The 12,101-nt window shown below is 49.2% G+C and overlaps 1 protein-coding gene across 3 annotated transcripts in view; it reads right to left on the bottom strand.

Moving 5' to 3' along the window:
* The window catches only part of ZFHX3 (zinc finger homeobox 3), a 380,864-nt gene that overhangs the window by 247,487 nt on the left and 121,276 nt on the right, over positions 1 to 12,101 (bottom strand). Inside the window, exon 1 of one of the 3 annotated variants that reach the window (XM_033069697.1) lies at positions 4,838 to 4,944. The exons of the other annotated variants lie outside the window; for them this stretch is intronic. The gene's annotated coding sequence lies outside the window, so the exon portion shown is untranslated. Of the gene's footprint in view, positions 1 to 4,837; positions 4,945 to 12,101 lie in introns of those variants that run through there. 3 annotated transcript variants of the gene reach the window in all.

Raw genomic sequence — 12,101 nt, 5'->3', positions numbered from 1 at the left:
TTGCGTCTGATCAGGTTATGTGTATTGGATCTGAAACCAGTTAGTCAATTCTTCCCGGTCCCTAAGTGGCGATTTGTGGTAATGTCTACATCAATACTCACAGAGCTGCGAGCTGCTTTACGTAAAGCAAATGTCTGCAGGATGGAGGGGCTGCTCCGGGGCTGCGGCTAATGGAGCTGTGGCTGCAGCAGAGTGCTGCTGCTGCAAGGCCCATCCCTCACCCTCCTGCACGGCCCTGCACCCTCCTGCATGGTCCTGCACCCTCCTGCATGGCCCTGCACCCTCCCTCACCCTCCTGCATGGCCCTGCACCCTCCTGCATGGCCCTGCACCCTCCTGCACGGTCCTGCACCCTCCCTCACCCTCCTGCATGGTCCTTCATCCTCCTTCATCATCCCTTACCTTCCTGCATGGCCCTGCACCCTCCTGCATGGCCTTGCACCCTCCTGCATGGCCCTGCACCCTTCTGCATGGCCCTGCACCCTCCTGCATGGTCCTGCACCCTCCTGCACGGCCCTGCACCCTCCTGCACGGCCCTGCACCCTCCTGCACGGCCCTGCACCCTTCTGCATGGCCCTGCACCCTCCTGCATGGCCCTGCACCCTTCTGCATGGCCTTGCACCCTCCTGCATGGTCCTGCACCCTCCTGCATGGTCCTTCATCCTCCTTCATCATCCCTCACCCTTCCTCACCCTCCTCCATGGTCCTACACCCTCCCTCACCCTCCTCCATGGTCCTTCATCCTCCTTCATCATCCCTCACCCTCCTCCATGGTCCTTCATCCTCCTCTATGGTCCTACATCCTCCTCCATCATCCTACACCTTTCTTCCCCCTCCTCCATGGTCCTACACCCTCCTTCATCCTCCTTCACCCTCCTCTGTCGTCCTACACCCTCCTACACCCTCCTTCATCCTCCTACACCCTTCTTCATCCTCCTACACCCTTCTTCATCCTCTTACACCCTCCTCCATGGTCCTACACCCTCCTTCATCCTCTTACACCCACACACAGCCCTGGGGCACTGCCCCATGCCCAGGTACCCAGGCAGGCTCTGCTCTGTGCCCCCTGGGCTGGTGGCACCAGCCAAACCCAGCTCTGCTCTGTTCATCCCAAATATTCCTTCTCCCTTTCTAGCACCAGTCCTGATCTCCCCTCCTGCAGTTCCTTATTCCCTGGGCTCCAGAGGGTGCATACAGGGCACAAATTAGAAACAGCAGAAGGTCAAGAAAACAAACCAACCAACCAACAACTCCCCACTAAAGCAAAGGGTAACATAAAATTAGAGAAGGGTAAGAGATGTTATAGCATGAGAAAATTATGATTAATGAAAAAGCAGTAAGTGGCTACTGTTCAAACTACAAACAACAGAGAACAACTCTGAGCAATAAACAATATTGGATTAGGCTTTTCCAATAACAGCTTTTTTTCTTTAATATTTTTCTCTTTGGTCCCAAAGAGAACACAGACCCTTCAGAGCAAGGATTATCTTTGTTTGTGAAATGCTCAGCAACACAAGCTGCCCTCTGCAAGGCCTGGGGGCACCACTGACCTGCACACACCCACAGGTGTGCTGTGCTCTGGGGACAGCTCCCTTCCAGGGCCCTTCCTCTGGGAGATGTTCATGGGCTGTGGGGAGCACACCCCAGCTCCTGCCACAGCCACATCTCCTCTGCACACTGCTGCTTCTGCTTGGAACGGAGCAAAAAGGCCACGACTTCCACAGCAGCCACGCAGCAATTTACACCTTGTAAGTCATTTAAATACACTGCCTGAAGTGTAAAATCTGGGAACTGTCAGCAAACCTCAGCTTGGCAAAAATCATTGCTATTTATTACACTAAAGTGCTTTCTGTACAGCAAGAGCTGGCTCTGATACATCACATCTCAAACAAAAATATGGAATAAATGATCTCCCAAGATTGCTTCCAACCTATTTTCCAAGACTTTACAAAGAAAAAGAGCAGAGCACAAACCCTAGGGAGCAGTCCTGCCATTCCACCCTTTGGAGCCCACAGATTCCATCTCTGCACCAGCACTGCAACAAGCCCCTGTGCTCCAAGCTGCTCCAATATCAAAGATGCTACTTCAGACCCTCACTCACGCCATCTAAGACTTAATTTCCAACAAACAATAAAATCACCAGGAAAAAAAACCAACTGATTTGCCAAACTAAAGCAAAGAAAACATTCCCAAATCTACCAAAGGAGGGTCTGAGCAGTGTCCTTCAGGGGATTTGGGAACTCCAGCTTCACTTCCTAACACAGACATGTTGCCCAACAACTGCAGGCAAAGGAGCCAGTTACTTTGGGAGGGAAGGGAAGGCCAGGAATACTGTTTGTTTACACAACCAATTTCCCTTAGAGAGGAACAATTACTGACCCTCTTTCTTTGGAAGTTCCCATCGATCTCGGTGGGAGAGCAAGCCAGGCTGAGCAGAAGCAGCCCCTGAGGAAGGCTCAAAGAAGAGCAGGGGAGAGAAGCAGAGGTGCTTGTTCAGGAGCAGGTACACAGCATTTGTCCATGGCTGACACATTTAGAACTGATCTGAGTGCTGCAGGTCTGGGCCAGGGAGTGAGCAGGGCTTTGTTCTGCTCCTGGGGTTCGCTTGGGTGTTGGAATCACTTCTGTTCTTTCTAGATCAAATAGCAAATGATTGGCAGCAATCCTGGAAATCTGAAAGGATGCTCCTTTATTTCCCACTTTTTTCTTCTACATTTTCAGAGATTAGTGCATGTAATATTTTAATGCTATGGCATTAATTTGCACGAGAGGGAGAGCTCTTATACTTGCACACTTAGAGTGTGTGTGATTGTAATATCCACGGGATCAGATACAGGCACATGTGGTGACACAAACCTTTTGGGGCCCAGGTCCAGCTCTACCCAGGGAGAGGCAACAGCCAAGTCTGGATTTTTCACCAGAAAAGAGAGAAAGTCTGTACTTCTAACATATCAGGTATTTTCTCTCCATTCCTGGGAAATAAAGTTTGAGAGTCCTTATTCCCTGAAGAATAGGTTTAAGATTTGGGATGTTTTAGAATGAAAAAACTATTAATTTGTTTTAAAGACTTTTTAAACTAAAAAATTCAATTTCTAATCTTTTATCTGAGTTGCATTATGGCAGGCTATGTAGTAGATTCATGGGACAGAAAGGGACATTATAAAATACTTTAAACACATATTTAAAGAAGAAAAATCATTAAACTAGAATAGTCAAAATAAGGTGAAATCAAATCTAGGGCCCATCTCAGTAATTGTCTTCATGAAACCTATGCAGACACCAGTACTTCTGCTAATGACACAGAAAGGAAAAAGATGGAATAAAAAGTGGCATATATGGAATATTCTGGAACACAGGAAACAGAGATGTAGTTACTACAAAGGTTACTGGATATTTATTCAGCCAAGGCCAGAGTCCATCACCAGGAAGCCTCAAAGCCATGGGATTCTCACCTGTGCTGGACTCCAGCAGCCCACACTGTCCTGCCTCCTCACTCCCCCTTGGCAAGGACAGAGCAGCTCTCCCAATTCAGGCCTCCTCTCCACTCAAAAACAAGGGCAGGATTTATTTCAGGAGATGAAATGACCAAAGATTGTCCTGCAGAAGAACTGCAGAACAGGCTGCACACAAAAGGTAAAGGAAACTTCACCTAACAAACCAGCTGAGCTTTTCAGAAACATGAGAGAGGACCAATGTTTGGGTTGCTTGGGGCTTTTTAAATTTATAGAATCCCAGATTGTTAAGGTGGGAGAGGACCTTTAGGATCATGGAGTTCAAACCCAGCATGACAAGCACTGTAAAGCCTCAGCTACAGGCAGCTGGATGGATTTGGGCCATTTCTGACTGAAGTTGTTGGGTTTTGCTCCTGCTGGGCTCTCACCTGCTCACAGCTTGGCTGTGATCCCGCACTCCCTGGACCCCCTTTGGGACAGGCAGGAGTGTCACAGCAGAGCTGCCTGGGACCCAAGGGTTTGGCAAATCAGACCTGGGCTGATGGCACAAACATCAGCTCCTTCCCATTTTAGCCTTGCAGCCATCACTCAACACCTGGGCAAGAGCCAAGTGACCACATCTGCAGCCTGTGACCATGGGCAGAGTGGGGCAGAGGGGGAACCCTGCCGGACCCTGCCGGGCTCACTCGCTCCTTGTGCCCATGGAAATGGTGCTGGGGGCAACAAACAAACACAGCCACCAGCTCCTTCCCACCGAGGGGGAAAGGAAAATGTCCCTCATTCACCCAGGTCACACTCATTCTGCTTCCAAAATACCACATCAGGAAAGAGAGAAAAAAACCCAAACCAACAAACAAAACAACTCTATTCTTTGATTAAATTCAAGGCTCGGTTAAAATGTGAGCTGATTTTAAAAATAAAAGGAAGCATTTTGGTTTCAGAAATTTCTGGTGTCTCTCCCTCCTGATGTCCTTCCTTGTCTAGAATCACGATTCTGATCCCTGCTGGTAACGTTGCTCTCCTTTCACCAGAGATGTGACGTGGGACAGCTGGGAAGGGAGAGCAGCAGCCTGACCTGCACCAGGTCAGTCCCCTCTGGTCACTGGGCAATTCAAAAGAGTATTTGAGCAGGAAAACGCTCTTTTTGCCCCCTTTTTTAAAATAGTATGACTAAATCTGTCTGGGAGGTTGTACACAGGTCATCTCCATCCGCAAAACCAACCCAAAAGTGACAGCGCTCGCCGTGAAAGAGACACTGCAATGGCTTAAAAAACCCCACAAACAACCAAACCAAAACAACTCAAAAAAAACGAAGCCGAAAGAGCAAAATGCAATTGCTAAGGGGGACCTGGGCCGAGCAAAGACAAAGCAATGGACTGGACCCACCTGGAGAGCACAGGCAGCCGGGCTTTGCGGGAGAAGGTCGGGCGGGCGCGTGGCTGGAGAGCGGCGGTGGCCACGCCGAGCTCCACGCTGCCCACGGCCCCGGCACTGGAGATTGGCTGCTCAGCCTGCCGGGGAGGGGGCACCCACCGAGAGCTCTGGGGGATCTGCCTGCCTGGGGACGGGGGCTTCACCGCTTTGGGTTTATTCTTTTATTTTAGAAGCTACATACATGGAATGCAAAACCGCCATTTATTCCTTCTGGGTCATATGAGGGAGCCACTGGAGAAGATAATAATATATGAAGCAAGAGAACGAGAGGGAGAAAGAGGGAGGGAGGGAGGGGAGGGAAGGAGGGAGGAAGGGAGAGAGAAGCAAAAGGCTTTCTATTATTCGGGACACTGGTGATGCACACTGAGGCAGTTGGAAGATTAAATTAAGTATTATATCTGCTGACCCCATTGCCATGGTTACCGGACAGCGGAAAATATTAATCAAGCCAAGCCTTTTCAGCCGAACATACCAGAAAAAAAATGCTAAATATAAATATATATGTACATATTTGCTGCTCTGCCATGCTAATGTGGGCTGGCAGCGACCAAACCACCTGATATCACAGAGATAAACAAATTTAAAATATCCTTGCCGCACAAGAAGGCTGACGTCAGCGTGGCGAGGACGGGGCTGCAGCGCTCGCTCGCCCTTCAGCCGATTAGAGAGGGAATTTCAATAAGGAATGGCGACATCTTGCTGGGTGCCTGAGCTCAGGAGGCACCCAGGGGTCCCTTCCCAGTGGGAGAAACGAGCCAGCACCAGTCCTGGTCAGGAGCTGTGCAGAGCCCTGGGCTCGTGTCCACACCACTCATCCCCACGGGGAATTACAGCAATTCCCACCAAGCTGGAGCTCCCTCCAAAGCTGGCACTGGGGTCTGCCCTCTGTGTGTGCAGGGGAGCTGCAGGTGGCTGCAGGGATGGACAGGAGCACACAGAGACAACGGGGCCGGGCTCAGGAGAGCACCCAGAGCACCCAGAGGTGTCGTGGCCCTGCTGAGCCCTGAGCCAGGCTCACCTTCAGCCAGGCTCACCTGCAGCCAAGCTCACCTGCAGCCAGGCTCACCTGCAGCAAGGCTCACCTGCAGCCAGGCTCACCTGCAGCCAAGGCTCACCTGCAGCCAAGGCTCACCTGCAGCCAGGCTCACCTGCAGCCAAGGCTCACCTGCAGCCAGGCTCACCTGCAGCCAGGCTCACCTGCAGCCAAGCTCACCTGCAGCCAAGGCTCACCTGCAGCCAGGCTCACCTGCAGCCACGGCCCTGCACGCCTCACCCACCATGGGGACAGGTCCCTTCACAAGGAACCGCTTCAGTTTTTGGAAAGGGCAAGGTACAACCAAACCACAGCCAGGTGAACAGTAATTTTAATACTGAAATACTAGCATTTTTGAACTCTAATCTTAAACACAAAAATGGGAACAACAACAACAATTAATTTGTCTTTTTTCATGCAGTAAATCATTGGCATAACTAAAAAGGGAACATGAACTCCTCATTCTCTGCTCTAACCACATGCAAAAAAAGGATGTCCATACAAAGACAGTATTTCCTCCCAGTCACCATCTTCATTTTTGCCTTGTTGCCTGTTTTTGTCTGTATTTTACAGGAAAGTTTCACGTGGCTGCTGCTGACTTGCGTAATTTTCCCTGAGGTATTCAAGCCAGCAGAACACTGAGGTGACAACACATCCTTTGTTGTGTGCTACCCACACACGGAGGTGGCAGAGACAAGAAACAGGAAAAAATTGAAAAATAAAGGAATAATAAGCCACTAGACCCAACGAAAAGGCCACGCATTTTAAAGGAATTTGAGATTGAAGCAATCAATATTTGTCAAGAACAGCTGTGGCTGCCCCTGGATCCCTGGCAGTGCCCAAGGCCAGGCTGGACACTGGGGCTGGGACACCCTGGGATAGCAGAGATGTCCCTGCCCATGGCAGGGGTGGGATGAGATGGACTGTGAGGTCCCTTCCACCCAAACCATTCCATGATACTATGAATATTTGAATATATGTACTTTATAACAGATCTGTGGAGCTGGATATACACCAGCCTTCTCAAAATCCAGCAGCCTGAGATCACCAACACAAATATACATATAAAATACTGTATAGATTATACAAAACAAATGTTCTGGTTCATTTACAGTTCTGTAAAAGCAGAGCCAAATTTACTGAAGGCATAAACAAGGACATCTATTTCATTTTTAAAATGTTAATGAAGAATGAGATTGCTATTTGTTCTTGGTCTATTTTGTGATTTTAGCCAATAGTTCTAGTGATAATTATCAACTGTTTATATTTAGATAAAAGCAGCCCATATGGCAACAGCAGAACAATCTGATGTTTAGATCCTCAGCTACATGTTTTCTATAAATAATATGATTGAATAACTGTAACAAATTATTTCATCAGTCTAAAAGCAGATACCAATATATAACAACTAAGAAAGCCATTTACTCATTATCTGCAAATAATAAATACCTTCCCAAGTACATTTAACACTTAGGAAAAGACAAAAATATAATAATACAGATATTAACCCATAAACGCTTACATTAATGTATGTTAAAATTTACTTCTTAATTTCCACGGACATGCACACAGCATTGTGCGGGTTCTTGTGGTAATTAAAGGTTCTGCCTAATTTTGCACACACATGTGCATGGTTATGGGATGTGTTTGTGCCCGAATCCTACCAAATCTTCCCAATCTCAAGCCCATTGAAGCTGTGCTGCCCATTTCTCACACTGCAAGCCCCAGGAAGGCCGTGCTGGAAGGGAGCTGATCCTGGCACCTCCTGGGCTTGGCACACCCGCACTGACGCCGTTCCCACCGCGCCACACACCCGGGGACAGGCTCAGCAGAGGCTTCCAGATTGCTGGGCTCAGAGCCCCAGGCAGGATTGCAGAGCCCTTCTCCTTCTCCTCCTCCTCACACAAAGGAGCTGCCCAGGCCGGGGCAGCCCTGCCCAGCCAGAGCTTCCCGGAGGGAAAATGATTGCGGCACAATGGCCAGCACGGCCAGCTTAGGGCAGCTGTGTCATATAAATTGTCAGCAATGACCATAAGCACTCAGAGAAACAATTTAATTCCTCACTCCCGCCATCATGGGCTGATATATTCTTTCAAGGTCATTACCCAAGGCTAGGAGGGTCGCGTGATTAACGAGTGACACGTCCAACGAGGGCGGCTGTGCCTGAGCAGGCCTTATATTAATTAGACAGAAGTGCTGAAAAATAAACGGTGCCTGGCGAGGAGGGGCCAGACCCACACCGCCAGGGCTCTGCACCTCCCCAAAGTCTCAGCCACCACTGCTGGGCTCTGGAGCCCAGTTATTGCTGCTGGTGAGACACTGGATGTGCTGGTGCTGCTCTGCATCTCTCCAAGTGCCTGGCACAAACCTGCAAGCCTTGGGACCTGCTCGTTATTTTAGATTTGCCCTGGAAATGCAAAGTTCATTGTGAACAGCAGTCTCTTGTGCTTGCATGCAGTGTAAGTCAGTAACTTCTGGCAAGAAGGAACAAAAGCATAAACCAAAAAAGTTGGGGTGAGAGCCCAAGTCATTTGAACCAGCAAAGAAGCATCTTTTGTGTATCCTGCTGGTGAGTGGCTGGGATGTGGTGACAGGTTGCAGGAGCAGGGTGGTGGCAGAACCCTCCCCCAGTTTACATTTCAGCCCAGTTGCCCCCACTTGTGCCAGCACAGAGGCCCAGGTGGGTCAGCAGCTCCAGGAGCAGTGCTGGGTGTGGGGCCAGCAGGTGCCCAGCTCTTGGGGCACCTCTGCACAAAGACCAGCCAAGATCAGTGCACTGAAATCCAGCAAACAAGTAATTACACAGAACAGGTATCAGCAATTCATAATAACATCAATTAAGCTGGGTTAGTACAGTGTGTATTCTGTGCTGCTGTCACCACCTGAGGCAAAGGCTCTCCCCTTCCCTCTCCTCCTTTAACGCTCCCCAGCCCAGGGCAGTCACTTGTCAAAGGTGGAGCTTCCACCGTGTCCCCAGCCTGCAGTCGGGAAAGGGGGACCAGGATCCCTGCCTGTGCCAGGAAGGCACACAGGTACACACAGCTAACATACACAAGTACACAGGTAACACACACAGGTACACAGGTAACACACACAGGTACACACGGGTAACACACACACAGAGGTACATGCAGCTAACACACACACACATATAGGTACACACAGGTAACACACACACAGGTACACACAGGTAACGCACACAGGTACACACAGGTAACACACACACAGGTGCACACAGGTAACACACACAGGTACACACAGCTAACACACACACAGGTACACACAGCTAACACACACACAGGTACACACGGGTAACACGCACACAGAGGTACACGCAGCTAACACACACACAGGTAACACAGAGGTGCACACAGGTAGCACACACATACATGGTAACACACAGAGGTAACACACATACACAGAGGAAACTCACACACCCCTGCACACACACGTAACACACATACACAGGTTTATACACACAGGTTACACACACAGGTAACACACACATACACAGGTTTATACACAGGTACACACATACACACAATACACAATACACACACACAGGTAACACACACAGAGGTAACACACACACACGTACGCATACTGTACACGCACATGTAACTCACACACCCTGTACACACACATAACATACACATAACACACAGGTACACACAGAATACACACACACAGGTATACATACACACACACACACACACAGAGGTAACACACAGAGGTACCCACACAGGTAACAGACACAGGTACACACAGAGTACACACACACAGGTATACATACACACATAATGCACACACAAGGTACACATGGACACACACTCAGCAACCAAGACCGTTTGCACACCTGAACGAGAGCCAAGCCCCACGTTACCCTGGGCCTGGCAGCCTTCCCCAGCTCAAGGAGTGCCCGTGGTTTTGGCAGGCACAAAAGCACTCTCAGGCTTTCACAATGGCCCTTTCCACCTACCCAAGAGTGACCACTAGGAACTTGATTTGAATTTTTTTTTTTTTTTTTGCATTTCTGTTAATTTTGGTTTACCTAGAAACAAGAAAACTGAAAAGGAAGAAAACATGAAAAAGCTACATTAGCTGTAGAACCTTTTTATGACATGGGGTTATGATTTGGAGCTGGTAAAACTGTTTGGTACTTCCCTACTCTTAAATTGCTGCATTTTTGGCCCTTCCTCGTAAGACTCCTCTTCATGTCCATAAATTGCACCGCCTTGGAAATCTAGTGGGAAGAATTGAGGTTAAATCCCACTCTCTCCTCAATTTCTGTCCTCCATCGCCGACATCAGGTTGGATGCAGGATGAGTTATGGCGGAGGCAGAGCAGTTTGCAGGATTTCCAGGAGCTGCACACCTCGAGCAGTGGGTGTTCTGTGGGGGGGTACAGATGTGCCCCCAGATGTGGTGCAGCCCCAGCACAGCCTGCAAGCACAGCTCACACACACAGAGCTGCTCCACACGCTCACGCAGGAGCCTGCAGAGCACCAGAACTGGGCTGGAATCATTTCCCAGGCACTGACACTGGAGTTGTGCAGACACAGACCCTGCAAGGCTCGGGACAGCCATCTGAGCTGTGGTTTTTCAGCACCAGCACCATCACCACGAGCAACATCCCCTGGCCTTACACCACACAAAGGCCAACATTAATTAGAGGGGCCAGGAAAGAAAGATTCTTCCCTTTCCGTTCCAATCCTTCCCTCCCAGTAACAGCCCATTCTCCTGCACACCTGGGAAATGGGAATAGCAGTGGGCAGCCAGGTGGGCAGTTCAGGTGGAAAGCTGACTCTCGGGCTATTTTTTATGTCTTCCCTGTGTATCCATTTAGGTTACATCGATTTAAGTGCGTGTGAGTTTATGTGTTAATGCCTGCTCACATCCAGGATAAAAATACACAGCACGGTTAGGCAAATACATGGAAATACAGACAGAATCCAATTCCTCTGGCAGACCACACAAAGGCTAAGAAATGAAAAATGCACTCACGCCCTCTGACACCCCGGCCGAGTGCACCGCGAGAGCTCTCGTGCTGGGGACTGAAGGCTGGCTGCCGGCTCCCTCTCTCCCTCTCTCCCTTTCCTGCTAAGGAGACACTTTGAGCGCCGGGATTGCTCACAATCTGGCTCTGTGATCCACATGCAGGACTGGTAATATGCCTGCTATTTCCCTCTCTCTCCCCCATCAAGCCTCCCCCATCGCTCTTGTTCTCATGTTCAGTGGTTATTTTAGCTTAATGCGGTGACATCACAGCTCGCTCCGTGAGTGAAGCCCCGGCTGTGAATACAGAGCGGCTGCACTCATCACTTCGGCACCACGGGATTTGGGACTTGGGCATTTCGGGCTCGTCCCCACGACACAGGATGCTCTGTCCGGGTTCCGCCGTGCTTGGCACAGCCCTGTGCAGCCGGGCGGGACAGCCAAGTGTCCCACAGCCCGGACTGGGAGGGACACCTGGCACAGACACTTCCAACCAGCTCCCTCATCTCTGACGGGCACACAAGAGCAGGGACACCTGTCTGTCACGGTCCCCTAAACCTGGGGGAGGGGGTGTATGCACAGCCTGGAAGGAGGTGCTTCTTACGTGGGGGCAGAGATGGAGCGCTGGAAGGCATCTCATTTCTCAGCATCATTGAGGAGCCTTGCATTAAAATGAAATACTCTGTGAATTTTTAAAGCTGAACCCCTCTACAACTCTTCATCTCCCAGTAATGCCTCCACCCCATTATATCAGATCTGCAATAGTCTTAACAGCTCTCATGGTTTTGTTCCATGTTCTTCTAAAATAGGAAACAAAGAAACAGCATATGATATTAGAAAAACTTCACAGCAGAACAGATAAGATGCAGAAGGAGAATAATGCAGTCAAATAAGCTTTCCATTATTAACAACCGTGCCCCGAGGTCTACGGGCATAGTCCCAAAACCTAAATTATCTTAAATCATGAGGTTACCAATAAAGACAGCTCGGGACAGCAGAAGGGGTCTGTGATTTCAGGGGCTTTGCAGACCACATATATATGATTAACATTTCTGTGCTACAGTTTATTACTTCATTATAATATTTTCCATCACAAATGAATAGGTAAAACACCTGGCTATTAAATACAAACCTATCCCTCAGGATGATCAGATTATCACTTGAATTTAAAATCTTTCTGAATTTTTAA

Source organism: Catharus ustulatus, chromosome 11, assembly GCF_009819885.2.
Source record: "Catharus ustulatus isolate bCatUst1 chromosome 11, bCatUst1.pri.v2, whole genome shotgun sequence".
NCBI classification, from domain to species: Eukaryota; Metazoa; Chordata; class Aves; order Passeriformes; family Turdidae; genus Catharus; species Catharus ustulatus.
Note: the sequence above shows the minus strand (reverse complement) of the source record. Positions and strands in the feature narration are given on the sequence as shown.